The sequence below is a fragment of the Dama dama genome, chromosome 4 (assembly GCF_033118175.1).
Source record: "Dama dama isolate Ldn47 chromosome 4, ASM3311817v1, whole genome shotgun sequence".
Classification (NCBI taxonomy): domain Eukaryota; kingdom Metazoa; phylum Chordata; class Mammalia; order Artiodactyla; family Cervidae; genus Dama; species Dama dama.
Genome location: NC_083684.1, coordinates 25,024,329 through 25,036,766, shown reverse-complemented (window position 1 = coordinate 25,036,766; position 12,438 = coordinate 25,024,329). Strand labels below are relative to the sequence as shown.

Genomic DNA, 12,438 nt, shown 5'->3' with positions numbered 1-12,438 from the left:
CCTGCAACATGCACTTGACTTCTTTTACAGCTTTCCAGCTTACTATTTCTAATCAGTTCTGAGAAGCCAGGTAATGAAATATGGTTGTGTGTTTAAAAGGATAAAACAATAACAAAAAGAGGAATACATAAATTCTGAACAGGTCTTTAGGAGTAAAGCATATAGGCTTTATTTCACAGGCATTATTTCTGTTGCTCCAGGTAGGATGAGATGGTCAAAAAGCAACTCCTAAAAAAAGTGAAGTTGCACTGTCCTTTTTCAAATGTATTTAAATATTTTTAGTCAAAATTATTTTTAAAGTATGGCAATTCTGTTTTGAAAAGAATTTTTTTTAGTTCCAACAAATTATGCCTTCAAATATTAAAATTAAAAAATTCTTTGAATCTTAATAATTAGTATATGCCAACAATTCCTGCTGGATTGATTCTCCAGCTTAACAATCCATGTCACAATTTAAAATAAAAACTACCAGTGCTAATGGAATATTCCAAGACAAAACTAAATTACTATATGGAAGGCATTAGGACACCCTACTTCAAATCAATTTGATTACAAAAGGTTTTTTGCAAATCATTTCAGAGACAGTACACAGTTAAACCAACTACTTTGGTTCATAAGAAGGTTGTGGGCAATTTAACAACAGTTATTATGAACCATATTTTAAAGTGAACTACACAAGGAGCAGTAAATTTTTTCTGACTTGCATTAGCACAAGTAAGAGTGAACAAACTCATTAATAGTAGTTGTCATGTTAGACAACCAGACCAGCCAAAGTGAAAGTTATAAAATATTTTAAAAGCATTATCCAAAAATAAAAAGGATGTGGTTTTTCCTCTTTTAAAGAATACATGAAGAAAGAATAGGTTTGGAACTATCATATTAAAAACTGATTCTCCTGATTGTAACTGACAAAGTTAAACAGGAAATTTTATGGTTCTACTATAGGTATATAAGACAAATTTAATGATCATTAATATCTCAGTAAACTGGCATTACTGGAGAAGGAAATGGCAACCCACTCCAGTACTCTTTCCTGGGAAATCCCATGGACAGAGAAATCTGGCAGACTGCAGTCTATGGGATATCACAGAGTCAGACACAACTGAGCACAAGCATGATACTGGCCTCAGAGCAGAATGTGCTCACAGAGACTGTTCTCCCACTGTAGAAATGAATATGAGGCCAACATTCTTCTTTCACTGGTACAAGCACAACACTTAAGTCTTAAGAACCCCAAGCAGTAAAAACTGACTCAAGACCATACAAGATTTAAATCACATTGTCAGTGAGTTCTTTATCAATCAAGGTTTGTTAGCTTAGTATTTTTATGCACTCAGCACAGCATTCGAAACTGAAAAATACAGAAGATTTAAGATATGACGGCTGCCCTCATTTTTGTTCTCATTACTTTTCAGGCCTAACTGTTTAAAAATTAACTCTAACAATATACTGTACTTCACTTTGAAACAATTCATCTTAATACCATTGTACTTATTTCAGGCTGGAAAACTGAGTAATACTATAAATGCTGAATGAACATTCTCAAAGAGTTGTAATACAGTAATATTTTTAACCCTGAAGCTATACTGAATAGGACTTTCTTTTGACATTTCAGATGAGGTTCAGTTCACACAGATATGAAAATATATATGGTTACCTAAGCTTGTTGATGGGCCTGGACCCTGAGTAGAGAATTTAACTGTATTACAATAAAGTCATTAAACCAAGATGATGGTGGAAAGGCACAAATATCAGTTTCCTATCAAATGCAATGAAAAGAAGATGATCAAGAAGTTTTATATGAAAATATTAAAGGTCCAAATTTTTAGTTCTAAAAGATAATATACAGCACAGATGAACAACATTAACTACATAAAACTGACAACAGCTAATTTATCTAGAAGAAACAATGTCATTTTGAGTCTCAAGTTATCAGGTTACTGTTCAAAGAATTCCACTAAAGAAAACAAAAACATACAATTCAGTAACGTTCTGCATCTCCTGAGATACCTGGACTTGTTTTAAAAATCACAAGGGGCTATATAAATCAGAATAAAAATTACAATACCAAAAGCTGCCCATAATTACAAATGACAAAGAAGTATGGAGGTTAGTGTGAATACCCACCAAAAAAGAAGATATACAGAACTTTTTCCAAATTCTTCTAGATAACTAGAATAATTATCATTTTAAAAGAGAATATTTCTCACTGAAAGAACAAGTTTGTACATTCCTAAACAGCAGATTCCAGAAAAGAGACCAGGCCAGAAAAGAGTCCATTTTCCTCATAGTTTTACTTGTGACCCAAGAACACACATATTCAGTCCCTAAAACAAGTGGGATTTATGAGGTTTAAAACAAAGTCTGGCTTCCACATCTACATATTCATGTCAAAAGAACCAGGAACACTCTGGTCTCATCAGAGTTAAACCTGGCCACTACACTTCCAAACTGTGAATTCCCTAAGTCCTCCATCTTTCTATTTCCACTGCCCAAACAAGGGCCTGACAGTATGTTAGACATTCAGTACAGGAGAAAGGAATGAATGATTTGGTTAACTCTAGTGATAATAGTGAAAGCCAAATTTCCATTTCCTCATCCTAATCATTTAAATGATTAAAAGCTTCTTTTAAAAGAAGACTCAGAAGTTGAGTATTTAATGGTTTTTACCAATCTCGTAGATAAATAATAATTCTAATTCTCTGACTTAATGAAGGAATGGTCAGTCTTTATGCCACTTCATTGTTATGCACTTAAGTGGAAATAAATAAGGTAAATTTCACAAATAGGAGAACTTGTTTTGAGGTTCATTTGAAACTGGGTTCCTAGATCCTCACACCATGTCTGATGTCTACATGTGGTTGTACAATTCTGTAAAACCAAAGAAAATACCCTGACAAATTTAAGATCACCTAGTGAGAACAAGGAACAAAAAACTGAAAGTTTGATGAATAGGATAATTACTCCTGTCTTCTTATGTAAAGACTTCCTTAAACAAAATCACAGTTCAAGCGGTCCAGATCACAAGAAATCATTCCTGTAGCATGTCTGTTGTTTTATATAACAAGTGCCCTGCTCTTACTAGCTCTTCACAAAAGTTACCTCCAAAGAAAGGCTTCTTCCAAAGAGTACTGTAAAATTTTGTAGCAGAACATTAGAGAATGTTCTGGGTATTATAAACACTCACAGTATATGAATTTCCACAAGAATTTCCAGCAAATCATTTTCACCTAATACTGTGCTAGTTCAAATCCACCCACTACCCAGGAGGGAACTGGCAAGCTAAATTCTTAAACCATTCAGTCTCCTCGGGCGTGAGGGGGTGTGCAGAAAACCAACGCTTGAATGAACACCCTCTCTCAAGGCCTGGATTTTTCTCCAGGAGCCAATGACTGCAAAAGGAACAATCTTATTAAGATCCCTATTAGCTCTAAATCAAAAGCAAGGCAGGGAATGCTCCTTAGTTAAGCTAACCATATAACTTTCCAGGGAGCATGGGGAGAGGATGGGGGCAGGCGGGATGGGGGCTGAGAGACTGAAAGGCTTGGTGGCTGGAAGACGACAATCATCCTAAAACATGCAAATGCCACGGGGCGGAATAGAAAAGATGCCAAGTACATGAATAACTGGGCAGCTGACCCGGCTGAGAACCAAACCCATGAACACCATCTTCCACCAGGACTTCACGATTTCCCCAGAGATCTTTAATATGACAATAAGGGGGTGGGGGCGGTTGGGGAGGAGGAGAAAAAGAATGAATACCTTGCTTCAACAGAGCGCACCTTTCAACTAAAGAACTCCAGGTTGTTGTGTAAAAGCATCCTCACCCTGGAAAGGGGGAAACTGAAAGAAAAAGCATAACACGCCATTAACGAGGGCAGAACCCCGACTGCTCTTCCTGGACTGGAGCCACAAACACTTCAAAACCGATCGACCGATACAACCCCAAGACACCGATGGTAAAACTACAACCCTGCGCTCTCGATGCCAACCCGGGCCGTCGGATGCCTCAGTTTCCCGATCTGTAAATGGGGGGCTCAAAAGGGTAGACAGATTCCTGCGCTGCTCCCACACCACGTCCTCTCTTCTCGAGAGGTCCCGGCGGCGGCGACCACGCTCCCACGACTCAGGAGCCCTTTCAGGAAGGCCTGGAGAGGTGGGGAAGCCCCGGGGGTGGGGAAGCCCAGGCTGACGTCAGCTGGCTCAGCACCCCGCGGGCCTGGCCGGCTAAGGGCCGGGACAGGTAACGGGTCGGCGACCAGGGCCCGACGGCCGCGGCGGCAGCTCGAGGCGCCCAGAGACCGGCGAGGGACGCCCGAGGGGCCGGGTCACCCATCGCTTGCCCGCTCGACCACTCGCTCACACACTCACCTCGCGGGGCGGGGCGTCGCCCCTTCCCCAGTCTCTCTAGCCCGCTTCCCCGGCTGGCCCTGCCGTCCCACACCCACCGCCCTAGTATTTACCTCAGACGCGAGCGCCCCCGCGCAGCCAAACCTGCTACCTGGGCCCGCCCCCACTTGCCCCGCCTCTGAACCGCCCAAGGACGGAGGGAGGGAGCGGGGGCGGGGGGGGGCAACAGCCGCTCCAACCAATCGCGGCCCGACCTGCATTCCTGCGCACGCCCTGATTGGGCCGCCCTATGATAGACCTTCCTCCAATGGCTGCCGGCCCGGAGCGGACTGAAGGGACTTTCCGCTCCGTCAAGCTCGGTCGAGCCAAAGGGAAAGTGGAGGGGCGGGGAAGAGAAGAGGGGAGATGGGGGCGGAGACCTCTGACTGATTGGACGAAAGACTGCTGAGGCCGCAGCACCATTGGCTGATACTGGAGCCGGGGCGGGGCGCTGGGCACCTCCCGGCTCCACCTCCCAGGTCTGGGTCTTGGCTTTGGCTTAGCTGTCAAAACTCCTATAGGTTGAGAGTTTGTAGCTGGAGTGGGAAGCAGCACAGAAGCGAGCTAGGAATAGGATTTCAGGATTCCATGAAAAAGCAAAGCTTTAGAATGAGACCTAAGTTTGAATCCTTTGCACTTTCAGTTAGTAGCCGCTTGACTCGGGGAACTCACAACCACTCTGAGCTTCAGTTTCCCCATCTGTAAAATGGAGATAATCAGATTGCCTGTCTTACAGGGTGGTTGTGAAAAATCGTATGTAAAATTCCTGACACAGCAGGAACTCAGTAATGTTAAACCTTTTCCTCTTAGATTCTGCCTGCGGCCTCTGCTGTTTCTGAACCTATGTTGCCGCCTATCCTAGTATGGAGGGAGGTCTCCCTGAGGTGATGGAGGAAGAATTTCCACTCGCGGCCTCCTGTGGCTCTGCACCCCTGGCCACCAGCCAGGACTTGGTGTGTAGTTAAAGATCCTTCAATTAGAAGGGAGGTTTCTGAATCCCAAAAGTGCTCAAAATATTTAAGGAAGTGCTTTTTATAATCAGTCCCAGAGCTTTGCAGCATGCCTTGCTGCACTGGATACTCCTGTTAATTAATTTCTTCTCCTTTGACATTTTACATACCAATTATAGGAGAAGGTGATTAATACTGAGGAAGGAAGACATGTGGGGTGTGTGTTTGTGTGTGTGTGTGTGTGTGTGTGTGTGTGTTTAATCATGAGAGGGAAAATTTCCTCAGTAGAAAGTGATATTTCTGAAGATCTGGGGAATTTAAACCGGTTAGTCCCTAAAAGAAGTCACATGAGTTATTACTAACAGTACTGGCAAATAGGCCACCCATCTCACTTGCCATAAGCACCCAGAATGAAATGGACATCTTTTGAAAACCTCAATCCACTCTTGTCCCTCCTTGTTCCATCCTTATATATCCACATGATCACACTGCAGGAGAAAGCAATAAAATGGGAATCAAGAGGTTTAACTCTTCAGTGTGGCTTCAGGCAACACTGTTCCCTTCTAGATCAAGATTCTCAAAAAAAAAAAAAAGTCAATAGGACTCAGAAATCACAGTCTGGCTGTCTGGAAGAAAAGTACAGCCTGAGGGCTGTTTTTGCTTTATCCATACAGTGAGGAGGAGGCAGTGGAGTGGGGGAGAAAGACTGAATCCTTTTCAACAGGGCAAAAGTTTGCCACACTCCTTACCACTCCCTATTTGATTCTGCTGGCACTTACATTGTCTGCCAGCTCCTAAAGGCATTTGGATTTGCTGCTCCTGGCCTAGAACATTTTTGTGTCCTTTTTTTTTTTTAATTGTATTTATTTTTAGCTGTGCAAAGTCTTTGTTGGTGTGTGGGCTTTTCTCTAGTTGCAGAGAGCAGGGGCTACTCTCTAGTTGCGGTGCACAAGTTTCTCACTGTGGTGGCCTCTTTTGTTGTGGAGCATGGGCTCTAGGGCATGCCAGTCTCAGTAGTTGCAGCTCCCGGGCTCTAGAACACAGGCTCAATAGTTGTGGCACAAGGGTTTAGTTGCTCTGCGACATGTGGGATATGCCCTACCAGGGATCGAACTTGTGTCTCCTGAATTGGCAGGCGAATTCTTTAACCACTGAGCGATCAGGGAAGCCCTTCACGTCCTGATGATGGCAGGTGATGCTGTTGAGCCCTAGGAGGCTTCAGAAATGCTTCCTTCCTTACCAGCAGTGGTCAGCCCTCCTATCACAGGTTCCCTGAATCAGACACTGGCAGAGCTCAGATTCATTCTAGAGACAGTCTTCTAAGTCAGACCAGATAAATAGGGCTTATCCCAGTTACTGTCTCCCATCAGTTGGTAATGACCCTTAAAATATTGTGTTGAAAATAATTCTTAAGCTATATTCAGGTTCACAGGGAAGAGAAAGGCCTGCCAGGGGATGAAATGGAGAATGGTGTCATGGTGCTATTATTTGCAGTCCTTGGTAAGCCAGCCTCTCATTTTGCAGATGGGAGAAAACAACATGTCAACAGTCACCCATGAGATGAGCTGGGACCCTGATTCTCCTAATTGCAAGCCAGGGCTCTTTCTATCTCTATTTAAATGGATTCTCCAACTGACATGACCATCCTCTCTGCCTTCCAAATCCTCCTTCATTTAAGGCTTAGTCAGAATCCACCTGCTTCCTAGGGTCTTTGCCATTGGCTCCAGGCCCCACTGATCCCCTCTGTCATCTACCCACCACCCGAAGCCTCTTCCACTCAGCCTGGCCCTGGCTTCAGTCAACTGGTGGTTGAGTTACTGAGCCGGTAGCAGGAGACACAGTAGTGTAAAAGAGAGATGCTACCCTCACTTGCCCTTTGGCAAGGAAGACACCTTAAAGGAATAATTACACAGTCACTTAATTAGGGAGACTAGAGGAAACCTCAGAAGGAGAACTGCTCTAAGCACACATCAAAGGTGACCAGGCACTCAGGGAAGACCTGTTTGAGGAAGTCATCTTTAAGACGAGGTGGGGGACTTTCCTGGTGGTGTAGTGGGTAAGACTCTGCCTGCCAATGCAGCGGACATGGATTCGATCCCTGGGCCAGGAAGATTCCACAGACAGCAGAGCAACTAAACCCATGTGCCACACTACTGAGCCCACATTCTAGAGCCCGAGAGCTGCAACTACCGAGCCTGTGTGCTGCAACTACTGAAGCCCTCGGGCCTATAGCCTGTGCTCTGCAACAAGAGAAGCCCCCACAATGAGAAGCCCCCACACCGCAACAAAGACCAGTGCAGCCAAAAATAAAAATAAATAAAAAATTTTAAAAAGATAAAGAAGGAAATGTGACTGGTAGTCAAAGTGAGGGGAACACCCCAAGCAAAGGGACCATGTTACATGACATATTAGAGGAACTGGGGGTGGGGGGGGCGGGCAGAGCACAGAAAATGTGGACAAGAAAGAGCCAGTCAGGCAGGACCTGGTGAGCCATGACCAAGGGCTAGCTAGTCTATAACTCAAGAGCATTGGGAGCCCTCTGAAGGGTGTTAAGCAGGGTGGTAACTGTAACTTGAAAAGACCCTGATGCTTCGAAAGATTGAAGGCAGGAAAAGGGGACGACAAAGGATGAGACAGTTGGATGGCATCACCGAGTCAATGGACATGAGTTTGAGCAAGCTCCAAGAGATAGTGAAGGACAGGAAGCCTGGCATGCTGCAGTTTATGGAGTCACAAAGAGTCGGACATGACTTAGCAACTGAACAACAACAACTGTAATTCTACACTATCTTGCACACTTCTCTATTGCACACAGCAGGACCCAACAAAAAAACCATTGAATTGAATGGAGCTCTTTCCCCCAGGAACTGGGATCCTCCCGGTCACCTGGTAGGGACCTATGACTAAGAGTAACACCCAGTCAGGACTCAATAAAACCTTCTCACACACGGTCATGATGATTCATGAGACCTGCCCCAAATTGCTGCCCACAGGCTACCCTCTACTTCCAGCCTCACCAAGTTCACTGGAAACTTTACAGCCTATTTGCACAACCCAAGGCGAACTCTTGATATTCCGCACTCCCACTGTAATCCTTCCATCTCCCCCATCTCAGTAAATGGAAACTGCCAGTTTTTCGTCCAACCTCCCATGGATCCGGTCATTTTCCCACCATTCCTGTGAACATGTGCAAGAGACATCACTTTGCCAACAAAGGTCCATGTAGTCAAAGCTATGGTTTTTCCAGTAGTCATGTATGAATGTAAGAGTTGGAGCATAAAGAAAGCTGAACGATGAAGAATTAATGCTTTTGAACTGTGGTGTTGGAAAAGACTCTTGAGAGTCCCTTGGACTGCAAGGAGATTGAAGCAGTCAATCCTAAAGGAAATCAACCCTGAGTATTTATTGGAATGACTGATGCTGAAGCTGACATTCTGATACTTTGGCCACCTGATGCAAAGAGCTGACTCATTGGAACAGATCCTGAGGCTGGGAAAGATTGAGGGCAAGAGAAGAAGGGGGCAACAGAGGATGAGATGGTTGGATGGCATCACTGACTCGATGGACAAACCCCAGGAGATACTGAGGGACAGGAAAGCATGGCATGCTGCAGTCCATGGCATCACAAAGAGTCAGACATGACTGAGTGACAGAACAGGAACAAACCATGAGGCTAAGTGGGACCAGGTGTCCCCACAGGCAAAGACACCCTACCAGTGCTTTCTCTGTGATAAACCAGCATGGTGTTGCAATCATGGCTGAGTCGAAAGCCCTCCATCTCAGGGATGTGCTTCTCTCTTAGTGAGGGCAGACTCTAGACACAACTGCGTTGGGGTCCCCAACCCCCAGTACGGGCCTGTGGCCTGTTAGGACCTGGGCCACACAGCAGGAGATGAGCGGTGGGAGAGCAAGCAAAGCTTCATCTGGACATAAGCAACACACCTACGATGTCACTGTTTCCCATCACCCCCAGGTGGGACCGTCTAGTTGCAGGAAAACCAAGCCCAGGGTTCCCACTGATTCTGCAGTATGGTGAGGTATGTCATTATTTTATCATATATCACAATGTAGTAATAATAATAAAGTACACAATAAATGTAACGCCCCTGAATCATCCTGAAACCAGCCCCGGCCCCCACTCCAGTGTGTGGAAATGTCACCTCCCACAAAACCAGTCCCTGGTCCAAAAAAGGTTGGGGACCGCTGCAACTGAACATTCTGTCTGGGGACTTTTACTCCAGTCACCTAACAGCTCTCTCATGAAATAAAAGATATTAAAATGCTTTAATCATCTTTAAATGAATCCATGCGAAATATAAATCCTTGCTTCCCATAAGAGTTATTTGCTGTTATTGATAACAAATGAGTTCTGTGTGATTTAGAAAGCCCACAGAGAGTGAAAGGGTTTCATGCTCTCCACTGAGACCTTTGTGCTGTGGAATCACATTTTGAGCAGCAGACACATCAAGAATAATCTCAGGTCCAGGCAGCCTTCCTCCCTTAGGAAGGAGACGCTAGAAGTGTCGGGGGGAAAAGTGACTCATTATTATGATCTACCTTCTATTTCTGCTTCTTTTCAGCAAATGAATTCTCCCCTCATACACCAAATATTTGAGGACTTCCCTGGGGGCTCAGGAGAATCACCTACCAATGCAGGAGACTTGGGTTCCATACCTGGGCCAGGAAGATTCCCGCATGCCACAGAACAGCTAAGCCCGTGTGCCACAACTATTGAGCCCATACCCGAGAGCCCAAGAGTCGCAGCTACTGAAGCCTGAGCGCCCTAGAGCCCATGCTCCACAAGAGAAGCCCCCCCCCCCCCCCCCCCGCCAATGAGAAACCTTCACGCTGCAACGAAGTAGCCCACACTTGCTGCAACCAGAGAAAGCCTGAACACAGCAACGAAGACCCAGCACAGCCAAAAATAAAAAAGAAATATTTGAGCACTTACAATGTGCTAGGCCCTATTCTGGATTCTGAGGATGCTGCAGTGAGCGTGGCCTAAGTTCTCATGGAGCTGACATTCTAAAGGAAGAAACCACAGGAATGAGCTGGTCATGCTGAGAAGACAGGGTTAAGCAGAAGAGGGGAGAAGAGGGGGTCGGGGACTGCTATTTTAGGTAGATCATTCAGGAAAAAGCTCCCTTGATGAGGTGGCATGCGAACAAAGACCCAAAGTAAATGAGGAAGCCAGCCCTGCTGCTGTCTAGGGAAGAATGTTCCCATAGCGGGGAATAGGCAAGTGTGAAGGTCTGGGAGCCGCAGTGCACTTGGCGTTTTCAGGGGACAGTTGAGAGGCCAGCATGGCTGGAGTGGAGAGAATAGGGTGTGAGTGATGGGGGTGAGGCTGGAGAAAGCTCAGAGGTGGTCCAGGCCATCAGAGGACCTTGACTTTCACCCGCCACCCAGTGGGAAATCCTGAGGAGTTTAGATGAGAGTTCTGGCTCCTCTGACTTATGTTTTAATGGGTTCACTCCAAGGGACAAGGGTCAAAGCAGAGAGACCAGTGAGTGATCAAGCAAAGGTGGGCCCCGAAGAAGCCCCTTGCTTCCTAGGAGTGGGGGAGAGCAGGTGGGGAGGAGGAAGATGAGGAATTAAAGGTGTCAAGAAAGAAGATCCAGATAAAGAAGAGATGCAGGGGATTCCCTGGCAGTCCAGTGGTCAGGACTCTGCGCTTCTACTGCCAGGGGGCGGATTACAACCCTCCCGGGAGAAAGGATTTTCAGATAATTGACAGGGGAACAGGCAGCACTTAGGGGTTGGATTTGTGGATTGTTCTGGATGTGATGATAAGTAGGATTAAGTTTAGAGAGAAACAGAGGGAAACCTTGGGGACTCCAAAGAACTTGGATTGCCAGCATGCCCAACTGCAGTTTGCTGCCATGTAATTCTTGGAGGGCAACTGCTCAGGTCAGTCCCCGGTCTTGTTAATGACCTTGCTGCTCGCTGGTACCCTGCCACCCAGGGCCCGAGGGCCCAAGTCCTCCCTGGTGCAGGCTGTACCCAGGTATGTGCCCGACCACCATGTGCCTCACACACTGGTTTGCACCAATCTCCCGAGCAGGAAAGGAGGCGTGAAGATGTTGGTGCAATAATGATGCTGTATGTAATCTCAACTCAGCCCTCTTGGAATGGGATTCCGCCTCCCACATTTCTGTGGGGTGTATTCATTTCAGCAACTTGTTTTGGCACTATAGGTCTTGGGGGAAAAAAAACACTCAGATTGATATATTTTTTTTCTTCTAAGCTGATAGTGAATCTAATTAAAGTCTCAAGCTCTTTAAAAAATTCTGTTGCTCTGGTACCTTTTTTTTTTTCTGCATGGAAGAATTATATATTCTGAACTATAAATCTGGAATCTATCTGCTCAAGGATAAGCCACTGGCCACTAGCACACATCTTTCAGGTAACCTCCCTGTTGGAGAATTTTGAGTCCTAATTCGCAAGTTGTCTGCGGAGGCCTAGAATGCTTTGGATGGATCTACTGGAAAATCCCATGGATGGAGGAGCCTGGTAGGCTGCAGTCCATGGGGTCGCAAAGAGTCGGACATAACTGAGAGACTTCACTTTCACTTTTCACTTTTATGCATTGAAGAAGGAAATGGCAACCCACTCCAGTGTTCTTGCCTGGAGAATCCCAGGGATGGGGTGGCACAGAGTCAGACACGACTGAAGTGACTTAGCAGTAGCAGCAGCACTGGCCTTTTGCAAGTTAGGAAACATCTACTCTGAGCTTTGACAGTAGTCACATGTCAAGATCTCAGTATCACCCTTACCTGGCTCTCTTGACCTCTTCTCTTCCCATAACCCCTCCCTGGGTTATGTCATCTGAGACCAACGACCCGTGTTCATCTTTTGATGTTGAGGCCCCCCATGCTGTTATATCTGGTGGTGATCACTCCCACAGGCTCCAGACCCATGCTCTAACTTGGCATCTCCATTTGACTTCTCCACTTAGATTCCTCACATTGGAAAATCCAAACCATAAGTCTCTTTTTCTTCCAAATTTGTTTCCTACCTGTTTTCCCCAGGTCCCTAGTTTCTCAAGTCAGAAATCTAGGAGTCTTGAGAGAGTAGCACTAACATATATGCACTACCT

At 45.5% G+C, this 12,438-nt stretch overlaps 1 protein-coding gene across 11 annotated transcripts in view; it reads right to left on the bottom strand.

Moving 5' to 3' along the window:
- The window catches only part of CYLD (CYLD lysine 63 deubiquitinase), a 73,214-nt gene extending 68,690 nt beyond the window's left edge, over nt 1–4,524 (bottom strand). For 3 of the 11 annotated variants that reach the window (XM_061138484.1, XM_061138490.1, XM_061138491.1), the window contains exons 1-2: nt 4,372–4,464; nt 3,763–3,843 (exon numbers count right to left, since the gene is read on the bottom strand). The gene's annotated coding sequence lies outside the window, so the exon portion shown is untranslated. Of the gene's footprint in view, nt 1–3,762; nt 3,844–4,371 lie in introns of all 11 variants that reach the window. The other 8 variants (XM_061138487.1, XM_061138494.1, XM_061138485.1 and 5 more) reach the window with 7 other exon arrangements.
- Between the last annotated feature and the right edge of the window lie 7,914 nt (nt 4,525–12,438).